This window comes from Macaca mulatta, chromosome 7 (genome assembly GCF_049350105.2).
Source record: "Macaca mulatta isolate MMU2019108-1 chromosome 7, T2T-MMU8v2.0, whole genome shotgun sequence".
NCBI lineage: Eukaryota > Metazoa > Chordata > Mammalia > Primates > Cercopithecidae > Macaca > Macaca mulatta.
The window spans coordinates 42,247,115-42,262,795 of record NC_133412.1 but is presented as its reverse complement, the minus strand read 5'-3'; positions in this window follow the sequence as shown (position 1 = coordinate 42,262,795).

Here is a 15,681-nt window from a genome sequence, read left to right as displayed (position 1 = left end):
CCACAGACACATACTCCCTCTTAGCTCTCCTGGTCAATCCTGTCCCATGCCAAGGAAGGGAAAATTAAGTGCATGTGAGATCAGCGGTGACCACCTTCGGCTCAGGCTGCCTTAGCAGCGGCTGTGCCAGCGACCAAGCTCTCCTTTCACGGCCTTCTGCCAGCCCTCAGGCTCCCAGGCCACTTTCAGCCCTGTATGGAAAAGGGCAGCCTGGGGCTCCCAGGACAAGGGGGAAGGAGATGCAGGTACACTTCTCCCTCATGCCTGGGCCTGGGTTCCTTTATCTAAAGGAATGAAGAAAATTGAGGCTGATATTATCACTGGTCAAGAAAAAGAAAGAATAGAAAAGAGGAAGGAAGGAGAAAGACAGGAAGGAAGGAGGGAGGGAAGGAAGGAAGGAAAAAAGGAAAGAAAAAAAGAAAAAGAAAAGGAAGGAGAGAGAAAGGAAGGAAGGAGGGAGGGAAGGAAAGGAAAGAGCTGGGCGCGGTGGCTCACCCCTGTAATCCCAGCACTTTGGGAGGCCGAGGCGGGCGGATCACCTGAGGTCGGGAGTTCGAGACCAACCTGACCAATGTGGAGAAACCCTGTCTCCACTAAAAATACAAAATTAGCCGGAGAGGTGGTGCATCCCTGTAATCCCAGCTACTAGGGAGGCTGAAGCAGGAGAATCGCTTGAACCCGAAAGGCGGGGTTTGCAGTGAGCTGAGATCACACCATTGCACTCCAGCCTGGGCAACAAAAGCGAAACTCCGTCAAAAAAAAAAAAAGAGAGAGAGAGAAGGAAGGAAGAAAGGAAGGGAGGGAGGGACTGAGGGAGGGAAAAGAAAGAAAGGGGGGGAGGGAGGGAGAGAAGGAAAGAGAGAGAGAGAGAGGAAGGAAGGAAGAAGGAAAATTGAGGCTGAGGATCTGAGATAGTCTGTGTATGTAGCAACCTCTTTCAGCCACCATATGGTTTTATTCCCTCAATCTGCAGAGCTGTGCTGCATTGTACTCCAATGCCCCAGGACTCGGAAGATCTTGTTTCTGGAAACTCATGCTCTACCTGCAACAGAGCTGAGACCCTGGGGAAATTCATGTTGTTATGCAGAAGCAGCCCTTTGTAGGGAGAGAGCGGTGAGGTCAGGTTGGTTTTGACATCCAAATAGTTCTGTCATTTTGGGGAATGAGCCATTGAGAACTACTCTGGCCTCAGTTTCCCCGTCTAGCTCATGCTAGCCCTCTGGTTTTGCCTCTATACCGTGTGCATTCATTCAACACACGTATTTTATTTTATTTGATTGTCTGTCAGGCCCTATGATAGTGGCTAGAAGATAATGGCAGAGCTCAGGATCCCTGTCCTCTATTGGGGAGAAAGGCATGTAAGCAGATGAGAATGCCAAGTGTTAAATGAGAGGGTAAATGCACAGAGGAGGGGCACCAGAACCAGGACAAAGGGGTAGGACAGGCATTCTAGGGAGAGGGGACAGGGTGTAAGCAATGGCATGGAGGCATGAACAGCACAGCATGTGTGTGTAGGGCGGCCAGTCTGGAAAAGCAGACAGCTTTGTGCAGAGAGGGCCTTGTAGGTTGTGTGGAGGAGACCACATTTTAACCTCAGGGCAATGGGGAAGTCATTGAAGGTTTTAGGGTGTGGGGGTCTGTTTTGCATGTGTACCATTTAATCATTCTGCAGTGTACTGAGTGCCCCTTAAGTGAGGGTGCTTTCTAAGACATCATCCTACAATTATTCACTCAAAAGAATGTAAGGACCCCCTGTTATCTACTCACTATTCTAAACTCTCCCTGTATATCATTTAATCCTCACCAAAGTATCCATGAAATAGATACAATTGTTATCCTTATTGAACAGATCAGGAACCTGAGGCTTGAAGAAGTTAGATGACCCGGTTAAGGCCACTTGACTAGATTCAAACCCTGCTTGACTCCACAGTCCATGCTCCCTACTAAATGACTCCTTTGGGCAGCATCGTGTGACCACACCATGCAAGATCCGGGTCCTGCCTTGGAGAGCTGATGAACCAAACCAGTAGGAAGGTAGACAAGTCCTGATAAGGGCACTTAAAAAAATAATAATACGGGTCTTGCTCCGTCACTCAGGCTGGAGCGCAGTGGTGCAATCATGGCTCAGTGCAGTCTCAACCTCCCAGATTCAAGTAATCCTCCCACCTTGGCCTCCCAAAGTGCTGGGATTACAGGCCTCAGACATGGTACCCAGCCCTGATAAGGACTTTGATGAAAAAGTACATGGTGCATGGTGAGAGTGGCTCCCAGAGGAGGGGCTGAGTTGTATTCCAGCAGGGTTAGTTGAATGGGGGCAGAGGGAAAGTTCAGGACAAGAAAACATCTCACAAAAGTGAGAACTTGTAGAATATCCTGACTTGTTAGGTGAATTGTAGGCAGTCTTTATGTGGTCATATGTGTGGGGGGCAGAATGGGGAAGGTGAATTCGGTCAGATGCCGCCAAGGAGGCAGCAGAAGCCAGAGTGCTAAAGGCCTTGACTGCTGACCTACGGGATTGAAATACCTCCTGCAAATAGCAGGGGGCTACTGAAGCTTGAAGTGAGGTATGACACAATTTCATTTTCATCTTACAAGCTCATTTTCATGACTGCAATATGGGCAAGAAAGACAGGGTAGTCCATTGAATAGGAGATTATTCCAGAAATCCAAGTTGGAGGTAATGCAACTTGCTGAACCACTGAACCAGAGCAGTGGTTACGAAGATGTGGAGGATAGATTCAAGAGCTAGAAAAGAGATAGAGGGATCGGGACTTGGCGTGGTTTCTTTACTCATTGATTCATCCATTCAAAAAATACCTGTTGTGGCTGGGCGTGGTGGCTTATGCCTATAATCCCAGCAATTTGGGAGGCCTTGGCAGGTGGATCACCTGAGGTCAGGAGTTCAAGACCAGCCTGGCCAACATGACAAAAACCCTGTCCCTACTAAAAATACAAAAATTAGCCAGGCATGATGGCGTGCACCTGTAATCTCAGCTACTCGGGAGGCTAAGGAAGGAGAATCACTTGAACCCAGGAGGCAGAGGTTGCAGTGAACCTTCATCACGCCACTGCACTCCAGCCTGGGCGACAGAGGAAGAATCTGTCTCTCAAAAAAAGTAAAAAAAAAAATACCCGTTGAGAGTTTCCCATATATCAGGGACAAAGCCATAAACATGACAGGCATGATCCCTGTCCTCATGAGGCTGAAAGAGAGGGACCACAGGCAAGTAAACAAATAAACATGTTAACAACTCAATGTGTTAAGTTCTGTAAAGGACATAAATAGGGTAATAAAATAGAAACTGGGCAGCCAGGTGTGGTGGCTTACACCTGTAATCCCAGCACTTTGGGAGGCTGAGGCAAGCGGATCACAAGGTCAGGAGTTCAAGACCAGCCTGGCCAAGATGGTGAAACCCCATCTCTACTAAAAATACAAAAATTAGCCAGGCATGTTGGTGAGCACCTGTAATCCCAGCTACTCGGGAGCCTGAGGTGGAGAATTGCTTGAACCCGGGAGGTGGAGGCTGCAATGAGCTGAGATCACGCCACTGCACTCCAGCCTGGGCCACAGAGTGAGACTCCCTCTAAAAAAAATAGAAACTGGGGGAGCCCATTTTTAGATATGGTATGTGTAGTGGGGGAAGCCTTTCTGAAGAGTGGATATTTCAGCTGAGACCTAAACGATGACTAAAAAGACAGCCACACAAAGAGGTGGGGAGGAAGGGGGAGGGCATTTCCTGCAAAGGAAAGAGCAAGTGCAAAGACTCTGGCATAAGAAAGGGCTTTGGGTATTAAGAAACATCAAGGAGGCCAATGTAACAGAAGCTTAGTGAGCAAGGGAGAGCAGTAGGCTTGAGGTCACATTGCACAGAAGGGGGAATTGACTTCAGGCTACGGTAAGGACTGTGGGTTTTATTCTAAAATGAATAGTCTTAGGGAGGCATTGAGGGCTTTTAACTATACCAGCTGCAAAATCTGATTTATACGTCTTGAAAGACCCTACCTTCCAACTTGGGCAACATAGTGAGACTCTATCTCTACAAAAAAAATTGTAAAAATAAATTAGCCAGGCATGGTGCTGCACACCTTTTAGTCCCAGCTATTTATGAGGCTGAGGCAGGAGGATTGCTGAAGGCCAGGAGTTGGAGACTGCAGTGAGCTACAACAATTGCCAGCCTGGGTGACAGAGCAAGACCTTGTTAAAAAAAAAAAAAAAAAAAAGGTCGGGCAGAGTGACTCACGCCTGTAATCCCAGAACTTTGGGAGGCCGAGGCGGACGGATCACCTGAGGTCGGGAGTTCGAGGCTAGCCTGACCAACATGGAGAAACCCCATCTCTACTAAAATTACAAAGTTAGCCAGGTGTGGTGGTGCATGCTTGTAATCCCAAGCTACTCAGAAGGCTGAGGCAGGAGAACTGCTTGAACCTGGAGGCATAGGTTGCGGTAAGCTGAGATGGCGCCATTGCACTCCAGCCTGAGCAACAAGAGCAAAACTCCGTCTTAAAAAAAAAAAGAAAGAAAGAAAAAAAAAAAAAGACAAGAAACATCAAGTTTCAATGGTTGGTTGGATGTGGCAGTTAAAGAAACAAATCAGGGATATGGTGTGGGTTTTTTAACTGAGTCCACACTGGTGGTGCCATTTACTGAGATGATAAAGACAGGAGGAAAACTGGGGAAGGAGATTAAAACCTCTGTTTTGGAGAAAGTGAGTCTGACATGCCTATTGGCATTCATGTGGAAATATCAGGAAGACAAATGGAGATATTGTTTGGTGTTCCGGGAAGAAGGGCAGGCTGGAGATAGAATGTTGGGAATCATCATGTAGTTGATAATTGAGTCACCAAAGAAGAAAGGAAAGAGGGAGGGAGGGAGGGAGAGATGGAGGGAGGGAAGGAAGGAAGGGAAGGAGGAAAGGAAGGAAGGGAGGCAGGGAGGGCAGGAGAGGAAAGGGGAGGGGAGGATCAGTGAGAGGTCTAATGAGGAAGAGGTGTTAGCAAAGGAGATTAACATGGAGCAGCCAGTAGACAAGAAGAAATGAGGGGAGTGTGAAGTCGTGGAAGTTAAGAGAGGATCAGCTGTATGAGAGATTCAACAAAATGAGTAAATGAGTGTCCGCTGCCCGGTGATGACAGTGCAAGGTGCCGTCCTGCTGTGGAAGCTAGAAGAAAGTAAAATAAATACCGTTTCCCGTTCAGCTCCTCTACAGGCTGTCCTTTTAAGCTTCGGGCTGCGAAAGCGGGAGGGCAAAAAGCTTGGAGAGAAAGGATCCTAAGGTGGAGGGGACGGGGCCTTTTGAGTATCACATGAGATAATGCCAAAAATGCATTTTGTAACCCCCTCTGTGCTAATGTCATTGTAGCTGTTATTAATGAGCCAGGGACTGAACCGAGACTTCTCAATGAGAGCGAACAGATAAGACATGTGGAAGGATATTCCGAGAAGGAAATTTCAAAATGAAGAAAACCCTTTCCTCTTGAGATCTTGCCTCCAAACCAGGCTTTGCGTTGGGCGAAGAGATCCGAGAGCAGCGTTGCACCTCAATCCAGACTGACCTTACGGCGGCAGCAGTGAGCAGACTGCCGGGCGGATGCCGAGAACTGCCCGAAGTCGAAGGGAAGTACAGCCGCAGGAATAAGGGCTCCCTCTGGCCCCGCCTCCCTTCGACGCCGGCCAATCAGGATGCAGCTGGTAGGACCACGGCGCGGGCAGCGGGGAGGAGCGAAGACCCGAGAACCATTAATCCACCACCAGGCGGTGTCTAGTTGCACGTTCGATACCTTTCTGTTCAGGGAGTTTGTTGCTCAGACAAAAACCTGTGCGGGGAGTACAACCACTTTGGAGAAAGATCTTGCAGTTTCATATAAAACTAAATATACAATTATTCGGCCGGGCGCGGTGGCTCAAGCCTGTAATCCCAGCACTTTGGGAGGCCGAGACGGGCGGATCACGAGGTCAGGAGATCGAGACCATCCTGGCTGACACGGTGAAACCCCGTCTCTACTAAAAAATACAAAAAACTAGCCGGGCGAGGTGGCGGGCGCCTGTAGTCCCAGCTACTTGGGAGGCTGAGGCAGGAGAATGGCGTGAACCCGGGAGGCGGAGCTTGCAGTGAGCTGAGATCCGGCCACTGCACTCCAGCCTGGGTGGCAGAGCGAGACTCCGTCTAAAAAAAAAAAAAAAAAAAAAAAAAAAACTAAATATACAATTATTCTATGACCCAGAATTTCTCACCTAGGTATTTAGTCAAAGTAAATTAAAACATAAATCCCGGCCGGGCGCAGTGGCCCACGCCTGTAATTCCAGCACTTGGGAAGGCCGAGGCGGGTGGATCACTTGTAAGGAGTTCGAGACCAGCCAGGGCGACATGGCGAAACCCCGTTTCTACTAAAAATACAAAAAATTAGCCGGGCGTGGTGGCAGGCGCCTGTAGTCCCAGCTACTCGGGAGGCTGAGGCACGAGAATGGCATGAACCCAGGAGGTGAAGGTTGCAGTGGACCGAGATTGCGCCACTGCACTCCAGCCTGGGTGACAGAGCGAGACTCCGTCTCAAAATAATAATAATAATAATAATAAATAATAATAAAAGCATAAATCCAGCCGGGCTCAGTGGCTCACACCTGTAATCCCAGAACTTTGGGAGGCCGAGGCGGACGGATCACCTGAGGTTGGGAGTTCAAGGCCAGCCAGACCAACACGGTGAAACCCCATCTCTACTAAAAATACAAAAAATTAGCCAGGTGTAGTGGCACTTGCCTGTAGTCCCAGCCACTCGGGAGGCTGAGGCAGGTGAATCGCTTGAACCCGGAAGGCGGAGGTTGCAGTGGGCCAAGATCACACCACTGCACTCCAGCCCGGGCGACAGAGCAAGACTCCGTCTCAAAAAAAAAAAAAAAAAAAAAAAAAAAAAAAAAAAAAAAAAAGCTAGAACAGGCTAAACTAATCCACGGTTGAAAATAAAATCAGGGCCAGGCGCGGTGGCTCACGCCTGTAATCCCAGCACTTTGGGAGGCCGAGGTGGGCGGATCACAAGGTCAGGAGATCGAGACCACGGTGAAACCCTGTCTCTACTAAAAATACAAAAAATTAGCCGGGCGCGGTTGTAGGCGCCTGTAGTCCCAGCTACTCGGGAGGCTGAGGCAGGAGAATGGCGTGAACCCGGGAGGCGGAGCTTGCAGTGAGCCGAGATCGCGCCACTGCACTCCAGCCTGGGCGACACAGCGAGACTCCGTCTCAAAAAAAAAAAAAAAAAAAGAAAAGAAAATCAGCTGGGCGCGGTGGCTCACGCCTGTAATCCCAGCACTTTGGGAGGCCGAGACGGGTGGATCACGAGGTCAGGAGATCGAGACCATCCTGGCTAACACGGTGAAAACCCGTCTCTACTAAAAAATACAAAAAAAACTAGCTGGACGAGGTGGTGGGCGCCTGTAGTTCCAGCTACTCGGGAGGCTGAGGCAGGAGAATGGCGTAAACCCGGGAGGCGGAGCTTGCAGTGAGCTGAGATCCGGCCACTGCACTCCAGCCTGGGCAACAGAGCAAGACTGTCTCAAAAAAAAAAAAAAGAAAAGAAAAGAAAATCAGAACAGAGGTTGTCTGAGGACTGAGGGTGGAGATTGTCTGAGAAGGGGCACAAAGGAAGTTTCTAGGTGATAATAATATTCTTACAATTTCATGCAGTGAAGGAAATTGTTCCCTATCTGTGCTATCCAAATGTAATAGCCACTAACCACATGTAGCAATTGAGCACTGGATTTGAGTTTCACTTAATTTTAATTGATTTAAGTTTAAATTAAAATAGCCACATGTGGCTAGTGGCCACTGTATTGGACAGCACAGTTGTAGATCCTGATAGGGGTTTGGGCTACACAGGTATATTAATTTGCAAAGGTCCTCTAATGATACCCTTAAGATTTGTGTGTTTCACTGTATGTGAAGTTTACATTAAACATGTAAACATGGTCGGGTGGGCGTGGTGCCTCACGCCTATAATCCTAGCACTTTGGGAGGCCAAGGCGGGCAGATTGGTTGAATGCAGGAGTTTGAGACCAGCCTGGGCAGCATAGTGAGACCTCATCTCTACAAAAAATACAAAAGTTAGTTGGGCATAGTGGTGTGTGCCTGTAACCCCAGCTACTTGGGAGGCTGAGGTGGGAGGCTGTCTTGAGCCCAGGAGGCAGAAGTTGCAGTGAGTGAAGATCTTGCACTCCAGCCTGTGTGACAGAGCCAGACCCCGTCTCAGAAAAAAGAAAAAGAAAAAAGTCCGGCACAGTGGCACGCACCTGTAATCCCAGCACTTTGGGAGGTTGAGGTGGGTGGATCACCTGAGGTCAGGAGTTGGAGATCAGCCTAGCCAATATGGCTAGAAAGCAGGTTTCTTACTAGAAACCCTGTCTCTAGTAAGAATACAAAAATTAGCCAGTTGTGGTGGTGCACACCTGTAGTCTCAGCTACTCAGGAGGCTGAGGCACGAAAATCACTTGAACTCAGGAGGGGGAGGTTGCTGTGGGCTGAGATCAGGCCACTACACTCCAGCCTGGGCAACAGAGCGAGACTCTGTCTCAAAAAAAAAAAAAAAAAAAGTAAACATAAGGCTGTGTGCAATGGCTCATGCCTATAATCCCAGTACTTTGGGAGGTCCAGGCTAGAGGGTTGCTTGAGCCCAGGAGTTCCAGACCAGCTTGGGCAACATAGTGAGACCCTGTCTCTGCCTGGGACATAGAGGTTGCAGTGATCTGTGATTACACCACTGCACTCCAGCCTGGGAGACAGAGTAAGACTCTGCCTCAAAAAAAAAAAAAAAAAAAAAAAAAAAAAAAAAAAAAAGGCAGGGCTGGGCACAGTGGTTCACACCTGTAATCCCAGCACTTTGGGAGGGTGAGGCAGGTGGATCACTTAAAGTCAGGAGTTCAAGACCAGCCTAGCCAACATGGTGAAACCCTGACTCTACTAAAAATACAAAAAATTAGCCAGGTATGGTGGCGCGTGCCTATAATCCCAGCTACTTGAGAGGCTGAGGCACAAGAAAGGCTTGAAGAACCTGGGAGGCAGAGGCTGCAGTGAGCCAGTTGCAGTGAGCCACGATCGCAGCACTGCACTCCAGCTTGGGTGACAGAGCAAGATTCTGTCACACACACACACACACAAAAAGTAGGCTGGCACAGTGGCTCACTCCTGTAATCCCAGTACTTTGTTTTTTTTTTTTTGTTTTTTGTTTTTTGTTTTTTTATTTTTTTTTGAGACAGAGTCTTGCTCTGTCGCCCAGGCTGGGGTGCAGTGGCCGGATCTCAGCTCACTGCAAGCTCCGCCTCCCGGGTTTAGACCATTCTCCTGCCTTAGCCTCCCGAGTAGCTGGGACTACAGGCGCCCGCCACCTCTCCCGGCTAGTTTTTTTGTTTTTGTTTTTTTTTTTTTGAGACGGAGTCTGGCTCTGTAGCCCAGGCTGGAGTGCAGTGGCCGGATCTCAGCTCACTGCAAGCTCCGCCTCCCGGGTTCACGCCATTCTCCGGCCTCAGCCTCCCGAGTAGCTGGGACCACAGGCGCCTGCCACCTCGCCCGGCTAGTTTTTTGTATTTCTTAGTAGAGACGGGGTTTCACCGTGTTAGCCAGGATGGTCTCGATCTCCTGACCTCGTGATCCGCCCGTCTCGGCCTCCCAAAGTGCTGGGATTACAGGCTTGAGTCACCGCGCCCGGCCAATCCCAGTACTTTGGAAGGCTGAGGCGGGCAGATCACCTAATGTCAGGAGTTCAAGACCAGCTTGTCAACATGGTAAACCCCGTGTCTACTAAAAACACAAAAATTAGCTGGGCATGGGGGTGCACACCTGTAGTCCTAGCTGCTCCAGAGGCTGAGGCAGGAGAATCAGTTGAACCTAGGAGGTGAAGGCTGCAGTGAGCCAAGATCACCTACTGCACTCCAGCCTGGGTGACAGAGCAAGACTCCATCTCAAAAAAAAAAAGGCCAGGAGCGGTGGCTCATGCCTGTAATCCAGCACTTTGAGAGGCCGAGGTGGGCGGATCATGAGGTCAGGAGTTCGAGACCAGCCTGGTCAACATGGTGAAACCCCCATCTCTACTAAAAATACAAAAATTAGCTGGGTGTGGTGGTGGGCGCCTGTAATCCCAGCAACTTGGGAGGCTGAGGCAGGAGAATGGTTTGAACATGGGAGGCCGAGATCGTGCCATTGCACTCCAGCCTGGGTGACAGGGTAAGACTCCGTCTCAAAAAAAAAGTAAACATAGCCAGGCATGCACCTGTTGCACCAGCTACTAGACAGGCTGAGTCCAAAGGATCACTTGAGCCCAAGTATTTGAGTCCAGCCTGGCGAACAGAGTGAGACTCTGTCTCTAAAAAGATTTTTAAATGTAATTCATTATTTTTTTTTATGAGACAGAGTCTTGCTCTGTTGCCCAGGCTGGAGTGCAATGGTGTGATCACAGCTCACTGCAGCATTGGCCGCCTCAGTTCAAGTCATCCTCTAGCCTCAGCCTCCCAAGTAGCTGGGACCATAGGCATGTGCCACCACGTCTAGCTTTTTTTTTTTTTTTTTTTTTGGTAGAGATGGGGGTCTCACCTGGATGGCCAGGCTGGTCAGGAACTCCTGGGCTCAAGTGCTCCTCCTGCCTTGACCTCCCAAAGTGATGGGATTACAGGCATGTGCTACAACATCTGGCCTTTTTAATTTTAGAAAAAAAAAAAAATCTGAGCACGGTGGCTCATGCCTGTAATCTCAGCACTTTGGGAGGTCGAGGTGGCAAGATCACCTGAGGTCAGGAGTTCAAGACCAGCCTAGCCAACAGGGTGAAACCTGGTCTCTACTAAAAATACAAGGGCTGGGCATGGTGGCTCACACCCGTAATCCCAGCACTTTGGGAGGCCAAGGCAGGTGGATCATGAGGTCAGGAGATCGAGATCATCTTGGCTAACACAGTGAAACTCCGTCTCTACTAAAAATACAAAAAATTGGCCGGGCGCGGTGGCTCAAGCTTGTAATCCCAGCACTTTGGGAGGCCAAGACGGGCGGATCACGAGGTCAGGAGATCAAGACCATCCTGGCTAACACGGTGAAACCCCGTCTCTACCAAAAAAAGACAAAAAACTAGCCGGGCGAGGTAGCGGGCGCCTGTAGTCCCAGCTACTCGGGAGGCTGAGGCAGGAGAATGGCGGGAACCCGGAAGGCGGAGCTTGCAGTGAGCTGAGATCCGGCCACCACACTCCAGCCTGGGCGACAGAGCGAGACTCCGTCTCAAAAAAAAAAAAAAAAACAAAAAACAAAAAATTAGCCGGGCATGGTGGCAGGCGCCTGTAGCCCCAGCTACTCGGGAGACTGAGGCAGGAGAATGGCTTGAAACTGGGAGGTGGAGTTTGCAGTGAGCCGAGATTGTGCCACTGCACTCTAGCTTGGGCAACAGAGCAAGACTCCATCTCCAAAAAAAAAAAAAAAAAACAAGAGCAAAACTGTCTCAAACAAACAAAAAAAATTTTTTTTTTTTTTTTTTTTGAGACGGAGTCTCGCTGTGTCACCCAGGCTGGAGTGCAGTGGCCCGATCTCGGCTCACTGCAAGCTCCGCCTCCCGGGTTTACGCCATTCTCCTGCCTCAGCCTCTGAGTAGCTGGGACTACAGGCGCCCGCCACCACGCCCGGCTAGTTTTTTGTATTTTTAGTAGAGACGGGGTTTCACCATGTTAGCCAGGATGGTCTCGATCTCCTGACTTCGTGATCCACCCGCCTCGGCCTCCCAAAGTGCTGGGATTACAGGCTTGAGCCACCGCGCCCGGCCTAAAATTTTTTTTTTTTTAGATGAAGTGTGCTTTGGTTCTGTCACCCAAGCTGGAGTGTGGTGGCGAGATCTCGGCTCACTGCATCCTCCGCCTCCTGGATTCAAGCGATTCTTCTGCCTCAGCCTCCCGACTACCTGGGATTACAGACGCATGCCACCACGCCTAGCTAATTTTTGTATTTATAGTACAGACAGGATTTCACCATTTTGGCCAGGCTGGTCTTGAACTCCTGACCTCGTGATCTGTCTGCCTCAGCCTCCCAAAGTGCTGGGATTACAGGTGTGAGCCACCGCACAGGGCACAAACAAAAAAATTTTTTAAAAAGGTAAACGTAAATTCTGGTTAATGCTATGTATGCTCTAGTGTTAGAAGTGAAATGTACTCGTCTCTATAACTTTGAAGTATATAACAAAGAGATGGATAGATGTATGGATGTGATAAAACAAATACCGTAAAATATTGTAGATTGGTGATGATTATATCAGTGTTCACTGTACAATTCATTCGATCTTTCTGTATATGCTTGGATTTTTTTTTTTTTTTTTTTTTTTTGAGACAGAGTCTTGCTCTGTCACCAGGCTTGAGGGCAGTGGTGTGATCTCAACTCACTGCAACCTCCACTTCCTGGGTTCAAGAGATTCTCCTGTCTCAGCCTCTCGAGTAGCTGGGACTACAGGCGTGCACCACCACACCCAGTTAATTTTTGTATTTTTAGTAGAGACAGGGTTTCACCATGTTGGCCAGGATGGTCTCGATCTCTTGACCTCACAATCTGCCCGCCTTAGCCTCCCAAAGTGCTGGGATTACAGGCCTGAGCCACCGTGACTGGCCTGGATATTTTCATCATAAAATGAGAGAACTAAGGTGTGAGAGGAGGTAGGAATGATGAATTACTGCCTAATGGATGAAGTTTCATTTTTCTTTTCTTTTTTTTTTTTTTGAGATGGAGTCTCGCTGTGTTGCCCAGGGTGGAGTGCAGTGGCCGGATCTCAGCTCACTGCAAGCTCTGCCTCCCGGGTTTTTACGCCATTCTCCTGCCTCAGCCTCCCGAGTAGCCAGGACTACAGGCGCCCGCCACCTCGCCCGGCTAGTTTTTTGTATTTTTTAGTAGAGACGGGGTTTCAACGTGTTAGCCAGGATGGTCTCGAACTCCTGACCTCGTGATCCGCCCATCTCGGCCTCCCAAAGTGCTGGGATTACAGGCTTGAGCCACCGCGCCCGGCCGAAGTTTCATTTTTCTTTTCTTTGAGATGGAGTCTCGCTCTGTTGCCTAGGCTGGAGTGCAGTGGCGTAATCTCGGCTCACTGCAACCTCCATCTCCCGGGTTCAAGCGATTCTCCTGTCTCAGTCTCCCGAGTAGTTGGGATTATAGGCGCCTGCTACCATGCCCGGCTGATTTTTGTATTTTTAGTAGAGATGGGGTTTCACTTTGTTGGTCAGGCTGGCCTTGAACTCCTGACCTCAGGTAATCCACCCACCTTGGCCTCCCCAAATACTGGGATTATAGGTGTGAGCCACCACACCTGGACTGGATGAAGTTTCCACGTGAAATAATGAAAACGCTTAAAAATAAATTGTGGGGGGAAGTGAAAAAAAATAAATAAATTGTGGCCAGGTGCAGTGGCTCATGCCTATAATCCCAGCACTTTTGGAGGCTGAGGCAGGTGGATCGCCTGAGGTCAGGAGTTCGAGACCAGTCTGGCCAGTATAGTGAAACCCCGTCTCTACTAAAAATACAAAAATTAGCCGGGCATGGTGGCAGGTGCCTGTAGTCCCAGCTGCTCAGGAAGCTGAGGCAGGAAAATCGCTTGAACCCAGGAGGCAGAGGTTGCAGTGAGCCAAGATTGTGCCATTGCACTCCAGCCTGGACAGCAGAGCAAGACTCTGTCTCAAAATAAATAAATTAAATAAATTAATTAATAAATAAATTGTGGTGATGGTTATACATTTGGAAGGTACTTAATGTCATGAATTATACACTTAAAAATAATTAAAATGATAAATATCATGTATATTTTTCCACAATTTTTTTTAAAAAGTTTGAAAGCCAAAGCAAAAAAAACATATTAAGAGAAAATCTGTTGGGACATTCTGTTGCCTTTCCTTGAAGCAGTCTGGGGTATTGCACACAGAAACAGGGTAAGAGATTTGACTTCCCCTGTGTGTAAGTGCACTAGGCCTATTGTAAGCAGAGGGCAGTGGAAAGAGAGAGCACAGGCTTTAGAAACAGACCTGGGTTCATAATCCCAGCTCTTCATTTTCTCTCTATGTGACTGTATTTGTTTCTTATTGCTGTGGCTGCTATAATAAATTATCATACATTTAGTGATTTCTTTTTTTCTTTTTTTTTTTTTTTTTTGAGATGGAGTCTCGCTCTGCCGCCCAGGCTGGAGTGCAGTGGCCAGATCTCAGCTCACTGCAAGCTCCGCCTCCCGGGTTCACGCCATTCTCCTGCCTCAGCCTCCCGAGTAGCTGGGACTACAGGCGCCCGCCACCTCGCCCGGCTAGTTTTTTGTATTTTTAGTAGAGACGGGGTTTCACTGTGTTAGCCAAGATGGTCTCGATCTCCTGACCTCGTGATCCGCCCGTCTCAGCCTCCCAAAGTGCTGGGATTACAGGCTTGAGCCACCGCGCCCGGCCCTAGTGATTTCAAACAACACAAATTTATTATCTTGTCATTCTGGAAACCAAGAGTCTGAAATGTGTCCTACTGTGCTAAAATCAAAAGCTGTTTTCCTTCTGGAGACTCCAGAAGAGAATCCATTTCCCTGCCCTTTCCAGCTTCTAGAGGCCTCCTGCCTTCCTTGTTTTAGTCTGTGGCCCTTGCCTCCATCCTCAAAGCCAGCAGTAACATCTTCATGTCTCCCTCTCTCAACTCTACTTCCTTTGTCATATCTTCTCTGATTCCTGTTTCCTTCTTTCCCCTGTGATTACATTGGGCCACTCACATAATCCAGAATAACATCTTCATCTCAAAAAACTTAATCATGACTGGGCGTGGTGACTAATGCCTATAATCCCAGCACTTTGGGAGGCCGAGGCGGGAGGATCACCTGAGGTAGGGAGTTCAAGACCAGCCTAACCAAACATGGAGAAACCCCGTCTCTACTAAAAATACAAAATTAGGCGGGTGTGGTGGCACATGACTATAATCCCAGCTACTAGGGAGGCTGAGGCAGGAGATTCGCTTGAACCCCGGAGGTGGAGGTTTCGAGATCGTGCCATTGCAGTCCAGCCTGGGCAACGAGAGCAAAACTCCATCTCAAAAAAAAGAAAAAAAAAAAAAAAACTTAATCATACCTGCAAAGTCCCTTTTGCCAACATAAGATAATATTCACAAATTCTGGGGATTTGAACATGGACATTTTTGGGAAAGGGGGTCATTATTCTGCCTACCGTAATGACCTTGAAAATTTTTCTCTCTTTTTTTTTTGAGATGGAGTCTTGCTGTCGCCCAGGCTGGAGTGCAGTGGTGCAATCTCAGCTCACTGCAACCTCTGTTTCCTGAGTTCAAGTGATTCTCTTGCCTCAGACTCCCGAGTAGCTGGGATTACAGGCACCTGCCACCACACCCGGCTAATTTTTGTATTTTTAGTAAAGATGGGGTTTCACCATCTTGGCCAGGATGGTCTTGAACTCCTGACCTCGTGATCCACCTGCCTCAGCTTCCCAAAGTGGTGGGATTACAGGCATGAGCCACCACACCCAGCCAAAAATTTTTCTTAACCTGCTCATTTACTCATATACAATGACGCATGCCACTGATATTCAATGTATGTCAAGACAACACTGAAGAAGAAAAATATCTCCCAAGATTTCTTTCCAGCCAGGTATGGTGGCACACGCCTGTAATCCCAGCACTCTGGGAGGCTGAGGCTGGCAGATCTCTTGAGCCCAGGAGT